Raw genomic sequence first — 7,998 nt, 5'->3', positions numbered from 1 at the left:
AAGCCCGCGAGGCGGTGTCTCATGGCCCGAGGGCATCACAGGAGCCGTCAGCTGCTACTGCTTTGCTTTGAACGGTAATTAGCTCTTCAATAATTTAGACCACTTCTTTCTATACCACAAATGGCTGACGTTTTAAAATTTAAAGTTTATGTTTGAAATAAGGGCATCCTTATTTCTGGAGGCATCCCGGATGTTTTGCAGAATGGCAGGTACTTATGACTTACCACGTTTGGAGCACGGTGTGGTGATGCCTTTCTAACTGCAAGCACCCCCTTGAGGGCCGGCCCCATCCCTGTGCCTCGTGGGGGCCAAGGAGCCGGGCCTGCTCACGGCCCGGGTAGAGCACGGGGCACCCTCCAGACCTGGACTCGCCGTGGTGCCACCAAGCAGTTGCCAGTCCAGAGGGGAGTCCGGCGAGGTACGCCCAGCAGCCGGGCAAGGGGCACAGCACAGGCAAAGGCACCGAGGCTTGAGGGGTGCGGTTCCTTGGAAAGTGGGAGAACATTCATTTAGCTGGATTTCAGCATGTGCTCAGCATATCCTGGCCCGGAAGGCCCAGAGAGCGAATAGGGTGGGCATCTGAAGTGGTCTGGGGCCCTGTACCCTGAGCTCGGAGCTTGGCTTTGGCTGCAGCAAGGTGGACGGGGAGAGCATGGGTTTTGGAGTTAGATGGACAGGAATTTCAGCGCTATAGCTCCTGTAGCACTAGCCATGCGTCTTGGGCCAGTCCCTAACCTGTTCCAGGGGATCTCAGGAAGCCCAGGGACCACGCGTTCCAGACTCCTGCCTACGGGGGCTGTCCTGGGCCTGCACCCCTGGGAGAGGTCCCTGGGGATGTGCGTTCAGCCGCCCTGATCCACCCAGGCTGGTGCCCGGGACTCGTAGACTGCGGTTCTGATCTTGCACTGCCCTCGGGCAGGGGACGCTGGGAGCGCCGGTTCTCCACACAGCCCTGTGCTCAGAAGGCGTGGCTTCGGCTGCCTGGGCCACACTGTGGCTGTGACTGCACGCGGGGGTCGGACTCCTGTGAGGCGCTGAGCCTAGGCGGGCGCTGTGCCGAGCTCTTGACATCTGCTGCTTCACTGAGCTATAGCTTCATGATGACCACATGGAGCCCCAGTCCTCAATTTGTAAAAAATGGAAACTGGGCCACAGAGCGGGGAATAAGTCCTGTGAGTCCAGGCAGCTGGTAAATGGCGTGGGAAGACCCAGGCGGCCTGGCTCCGGAGCCTGTGCCGCAGTCCCCTACACTCTGCTCTGCACAGCCTGCCTGCCTCCCCACTGCTCCTCCCCTGGAGCTCCAGCTCAGGCTCACCTCCTCCAGGAAGCCTGCCTGGACCCCCCGAGGTGGGACTGGGCTCTCTGGTCCGTGTTCACAGCAGTCGCCTCTTGACTAAACAGGAAACCCTGGAGGATGGGAATCTTTCTTTTCTGGGAACTTCCACAGTGCCCCTCACAGGTAGGGTGGCCCGACCCCCATTCTTAACTTCAATCCGAGCAGCTGGGCCTTTGTCAGCTTTGGTTTAATGTGAGATTTAATTGGAAAAAGACCCTGTCCCCCTCCCCCCGCCAAAAGGACTAGTTGCAAACCGTGGGCTGGGGGTTCTCAGAGGATCCTCAGGCTCTGGGCCTCTGCGGGGGTCCCCTCTGGCTGCCCAGCCCCCGTGGTGAAGCGGCCGGGCTTAGAGGTGGGGGGCAGCACTGAGGGCCCGGGCCTCCTTATCCTGCTGCAGGACAGCTCTGTCCTCCCGGCTCTGTCTCGACAGTGGTTTTCTTGAGGGGTCTGTGCAGCTGGCACCCTCAGTGGCTGTCGCAGTGGTGCCGGCAGAGGGCCCACAGCCAGGGACGTCCTGGGAGGCCGGAGGCTTCCTGCCTGGGGTTTAGGTGTCTCTGTAGCCCGCCACACGGTGAGACACAGAGGGGTCTGCCCAGGCACGGACTCCGCTCTAGCAGTGGAAAAGCGCTCTGGCTCTCAGGCAGCTCACGGGCTGGGGAGGCTGGGAAGGAGAGACTCAAGAACACAGGTTTGGGCCCAATTTAAAGATGGAGAAAACTGAGGTGCCGAGACACCAAGTGGTTTGCCTCACTTGGGTCAGGCAGAACTGCACGTGCGTGTGTGATTGTGTGTGTGTGTGACGGTGGTGGTGATGGGGGGTATGTGTGTGATGGTGGTGGAGGTGGGGTGTGTGTGTGATGGTGGTGGTGATGGGGTGTGTGTATGTGTGTGATGGTGGTGATGGGGTGTGTGTGTGTGTGTGTGTGTGTGTGTGTGTGTGTGTGAGGTATGGTCTGTGCCTGTCCGTGGCTGGGATAGGGGGTCCTTCACACACCCGGCCAGCGCTCCTGACGGACAGAGGCCGCAGGCGTGTCCGGTCAGGCTGAGGGCCGAGCCTGGGGCAGTGGTTCAGGGCAGGACACCCCATGGGCTGGGCCCTGCCCGCGCTGTCTGCAGATCTCAGTCCTTAGTAATAGCGCCGCAGAGTCTCGCTCTGATCCCAGAGGCCGTGAGGGCTGGGGTGGCCCTGCCGTGCCTGAGGGGCCCACGAAGGAGAGGTGGGGACTCCAGCCACACAGCTTGGGGACCCTCTCTCTGCTCAGCTCCATTAGCATTGACAGCTCCTTTCTGAGTCGGGATGCGGAGCTTGTTGGGGACTCTACTGCCCCTGCCCGGGCCAAGCCTGGCACCTGGATGCGTGAGGCCTGCAGCAGACCGGGGGTTCTGTCAGGCTAAGACTGTCACGACTGTTGCTTTCTCTCCCAGTAAACTAGAGCTGGGCAGAAGCTGTCAGAATCTTTTTTTTTTTTTCTTGGCATCATGGGAAGATCAGACAGCAGCACAGAGGGATCGCTACGGCAGAGATGAAAATGCCGTCATCCTGTCACTCCTTGGGCTCTGGATTGGATGGCCTTGCAGAGAGCCCTATTTTGGGCATGTTAATTGCCAGGGGCTTGAGCACGGCCATGTCCTGACACCTTGGACCCGGCAGGACGGAGAGCTCCGGCAGGGGCACATCCTGTAGGTTCTGGTCGTCGCTGGCCTTTGAGGCCACCAGCAGGAAGGGAGCGGGTTGTGAACCCTCAGGCTTGGGGCCCCAGCCCTGAGCTTGCTGCCTCTGCCCCTCCCTCAGCCGCTCCCTTTCTGCAGCTGGGCCGCGTCCAGGACACTGGCTGCAGGCAGTATTCTGAAGGTGTGTATTCCGTATTATTCTATATTGGTCTGTGTGTGATTACAAATATTCACTCACTAATTTCCACCATCTTAAGGTGAGCAGTGAGAGCTTGGGTGGGAAGGGGCTTCACTCTCAGCTCTTTCCTGCAGGTAAAAGTGTGGGCCCTCAGCAAAGACGGCAGTTCCCTCTCCTCTGGGAGTTTACAGGGAGAACCCCCCTTCCCCTTGGAGGGGCCTCCTAACGCAGCCTCGGGCAGCGGGATGCTGAAAGATGTCTGGGGAATAGCGTCACCACGGGCTCCTTTTTCCTTTGTCTGTCTGTCTCTGTCACACACACACACACCCCCCTTGTGGGCAGGGGAGGCGGGGAAGGAGCAGCTCAGCAGCAGAAGGTCGGGCCCACTTTAAAGGTGGAAAACCTGAGGTGCAGACAGAGCAGGTGGCCAGGCGAGGTGGGACTAACGGGTATTTGTCCACTGCTCTGGGGCTTCGCCCAGCTCCGCCACTTCCCCAGGGCCTCTCTGAGTTTGATGAACTAGAGCACCAATTGGCGAGGCCGCAGAAAGAGCCCCGAGTGGCGGCAGGGCTAGGCCTGCTTCCCTGTGACTTACAAGAGCGGGGCGAGCCTGCCGCCCCCTCCTAGCAAGAGGCAGAGGAATGGGGAGGGGCGCTTCCCCAAAGTCCAGAGCCCCGGCTCTGCTGCCTGTTCCCTCCCGGGGGGAGTGGCGGTTTGGAGCTCAGGAGCAGGTGTATGAAACAGACCCTCCTCATCTGGATGGCTGCCAGTCTGCGGACGGGGCGAGAGCTTGTGTTTCAGGACTGGTTTCCGATACAGCCACCAAATGCCTCCACGGGTGTCGGAGCAGGAAGGGGGTGCCCGACGGAGTCCCGGAGGGACGAAGCGTCGTGGCTGGAGGCCGTGTCACTGTGGGCAGCGCCAGGCAGACCCGAGGGCCTGAGATCTGGTGTAGTATTCTTGCCTCCTGGCTCTGTGTGTGAGTGAGGGAGATCTCGCACCTGACCGCTCTCTCCCCGTCGCTCCAGTGGGGCAGGAGGGCAGCTTACCCTTCCTGGTGAGTTGGGGAGTATGACTAGGCTCGTGGGGCGAACTGGGCCTCACTGCCCCCAGGCGAGGGCCGCCCAGGCCAGTACTCACAGCAAAGTGCGGGACGTCTCTCTACCTGATTTTGGTATCCGTATTGCTTTTCACTTTTTTTTTTTGCAGTACGCGGGCCTCTCACTGTTGTGGCCTCTCCCGTTGCGGAGCACAGGCTCAGCGGCCATGGCTCACGCGCCCAGCCGCTCCGCGGCATGTGGGATCTTCCCAGACCGGGGCACGAACCCGCGTCCCCTGCATCGGCAGGCGGACTCTCAACCACTGCGCCACCAGGGAAGCCCTGCTTTTCACTTTAATCTAGGGTGATACTCGCACTTTCACATGCCAACTTTGATCCTTTTCCTCATTTCCGTGAAAACTTGGGTGGGGAAAAGAGGGGGCTGCTATGTCTGGGGGCCCCAGAGGCCTCCAGGGACACCAGTGCAGGCTGCCATATAAAAGCAGCGTCCGTTGGCTCCTTTGGGTGACAACATGGGTCAAGAAGGTTGAACCCTGGATTCTTTCCCCCGTGGCCACTGTGGGCTGGCAGACGGGGGAGACGGATGTCCCCAGCGCCCGGGAGGCCAGGTGGAGGGCCGGCAGGCCCTGCTTAGGCCTCAGCTGCCCCCGAGGGGCTTCAGGGAGTTCACCCCTCCCAGCTGTCACTCTAGCACTTACGGTGAGAGCCTGGCTCCCTCGGAAATAAAAACGCCACTCTGAATTTAAATGACCTGTCCTTCTGGGAGATTCTTCAGAATGACAGGACTGTTCAAACATGAAAAGTAAAAGGGAAACAATGTGATAGTTCAGAAACCACTGTTTTTGGGGGGCTGCAAAACTCAAACAACAGCCCGCAGGCAATTCCTGGGAGGAAGGGCCTTATTTTGATCTGGGAAGCGAGAGGAACATTGTTTGACAAAGTTTCTGCTTGACGGGAAGGGAAATCTTACGGGGAGCAATTTTTGCAAGGACCCGGCCTCAGTGAGGCGGTGCATGAAGCAGAAGTAATCGTTTTATGTGTGAAACTCCGTGCGCAGAGCAAAGATGGGAAAATAGAGGCTAATTGGAACTGGCCTGACCGGGGAGAGGGCTAGAGGGTGGCAGGAGCTGGTCCCGGCGCCGCTACTTTGGCATCGATCACGTCTTCACCAACGATGCCCATCACCAGGGGGCACTAGAACCCTTCCCGAAAGTTCCTCGTCAGGAGCAATGTCCCGGAGGGTTGTGGGGAAGAGCCCCGGGGCCCCAGGTCCTCCCTAACCGGATGCTTCCTTGGGATTTCAGGAGGAGGCAGTGTTCTGAAGGACCTGCCCAACTCTCCCACCAGAGGTTGGGATGGCTTTTCATTCCTGCAGGACCAGAGCCCTGGAGATTGAAGGGAAGGCAAGAGGGCAGCCCCACGCTGGGCGGTGAACGTAGGGCAGGAGCTCTTCCCTCTGCTACGGCCCACGTGCCGCGCCCCTCCGAGCCAGGCCGGCCCTGACCACTCCTCCCATTCTGCGTCATCTCTGCATCTGCTTTCTGCTCTGCAGTGGCACCTGTCCATGCTTGAGCCAGGGGCATAAACCCCAGGGCTGCTCTTTCTTTTCTTTTGTTTTTTTGGCTACAGGGTCCAACCTAGAAATCATGTCATAGCTGAAGTGAGTAGATTTTAAAATCTGCTTGTTTATAACCTTTTGTAAGTAAGTCGAGAACAAAGAACTCTAGTTTCCTGTGATGTCCTGTGTAATTATTTATCGTCCATCTGGTCTACCAGGGGAGTCTATGGGTTTCCTCCTAAGCTGAAGAGGAGGGGGGGAGGGGAGGGTGGAGAGGAACGCGAGCTCTCTAGAAGAGCATCACGGGTGATGCATATAGAGCCAGGAGTCCTGCGGATGATTTTTCTAGAATTTTCTGTAGAACAGGTAGACTAGAATCTCCCTAGCATTCATTCTGGAGGAAAATTGGGGGTAGGGTAGTTTCTTCACCTCTATGGCCATTAATCACTTCTGTGATAAGAACTCGAGGTCCACGGGGGCCTTTGGTGTGCTTCTTCACACGCTCCCGTGTTCCATTCCCAGCCTTTCAGTCACGTCAGAGGACTTGTCATTTTAACTCCTCGGGTACTTATGCTCCCCTCACAGACCACTGATACAGTTAACATGTGAGAACTTTAAAGAATTCATTTTGACCCAGTGGGCCACTTGTAAATCCTGTCAGTTCTGTGCAGTGAGTCATGCTGGACAGAAGTAGCCACTGTGGGTGGAATTCGGGTAATCTCAGCACACGTGTAGAAGGTGTCATTTCCCTTCCTAAATGCAGGCTGAATGTCTGCATTAGGGCCCAGCTCACGGGTCACCTTCTGAGCAGGAAGGCTGTAACCAAGACACTGCCTTGCCCCAGAAGTCACAATTTACGCGTCTAATTTTTAATTTTCCTCAGCTTAGGTCCCGGAAGGATATATTAAATTCGCTTTGTGGACCCCATTAACTCTGAGCTGAATACTGATGTTACTCTAGGCTTACGATCCGTTTATAGTAAATTCTCTCTATAGGAGACTCTAGGAATCCTATATTCCTCCATGACAGAGTTTTAAGTCAGTGCATAAATGAAAAGGCTTACTCAATTTACCTACAAGTTATTCGTAATTAACTGACATCAAGAGACCATGCTTGCCGAGGTGGTGAATAGCAAATGAGGACTGGCGAGAGAGGATATTCATTATGTGGCTTAAATTAGAAGCCAGAAAACTCAAATGGCTTATCACTACCTCTTTGGTACTCTGGCTTAACTCCGTGGTTAAGTGGGTAATAATGACTTATAACCAATTTTAATTTTTTCATTGTCTTGGTAAGATGACCAAAGCCAGATGAATAGCGTAGGGAAAATCTAGATAAACAGCCCAACACGTGCATATATGCAAATCAGTGGTCTCTCTTTTATAAGTCTTTTTAGAAATTAGGAAGTCATTAACACTGCATGGCAGACTTTCTTAACTACGGTGAGGGGGGATGAAGAGCTAGAAATATTGGCTGGCAGTGTCGGATTCAAGACACGTTCGAGGGTCGGGGCATCTTTATATAACGAAAAACTCATGTCATGACTCTAGATTATGGCAGCTTTGGAAAGACCCATGCCCCGAGGCAATGGCAGTGGTAAGGAGTGTTGCCAGTATTTCCTGGGTGGTGTCATTGGGAGACTACGGGATACAGTGGAGGGTACTTGCTGACACGGCATCTCTGCTCACCTGGGTTTGAGCCACGTCTGTGAACTTGGGCAACTCATTCGAACTTCTCTAAATCCCTTCTGATTCCCACTTCTAGAATTTGATGCATTTTAAAGGGTGCTGGAAATCAGCTCACCCCTTGGAAGGAAAGTGGGGTAGAATCTATCTGGGTACCCGTGGAAGGGGGAAGAGCTCTGCGGTCCTTCATGTATTTCCAGGGGTGGGCTGGCTGCAGTCTGCAGGAGGTCAGATGGCACCTGAGGCCGGGGATGGGGAGGGAGGGGCCGATCCTGGCCCGGGGTGGGGGTGGGGCCTTCTCCTTCGCACTATAGCAAGCGCGAGGCTGTGGGCGCTGCCCAGGTGGGTTTTGCCACAGAGCGAGCACGGTGCGGATCAGTGCCTTCCCGCTGCGTCTTCTGGAGCCCTGCATGCAAAAGCACCTCACTACCAAACGTACAACAGGTAGCTGGTGGGAAGCACCGCATAGCACAGGGAGATCAGCTCAGTGCTCTGTGACCACCTGGAGGG

The sequence above is a fragment of the Neophocaena asiaeorientalis genome, unplaced genomic scaffold (genome assembly GCF_003031525.2).
Source record: "Neophocaena asiaeorientalis asiaeorientalis breed wild unplaced genomic scaffold, Neophocaena_asiaeorientalis_V1.1 scaffold683, whole genome shotgun sequence".
NCBI lineage: Eukaryota > Metazoa > Chordata > Mammalia > Artiodactyla > Phocoenidae > Neophocaena > Neophocaena asiaeorientalis.
Note: the sequence above shows the minus strand (reverse complement) of the source record.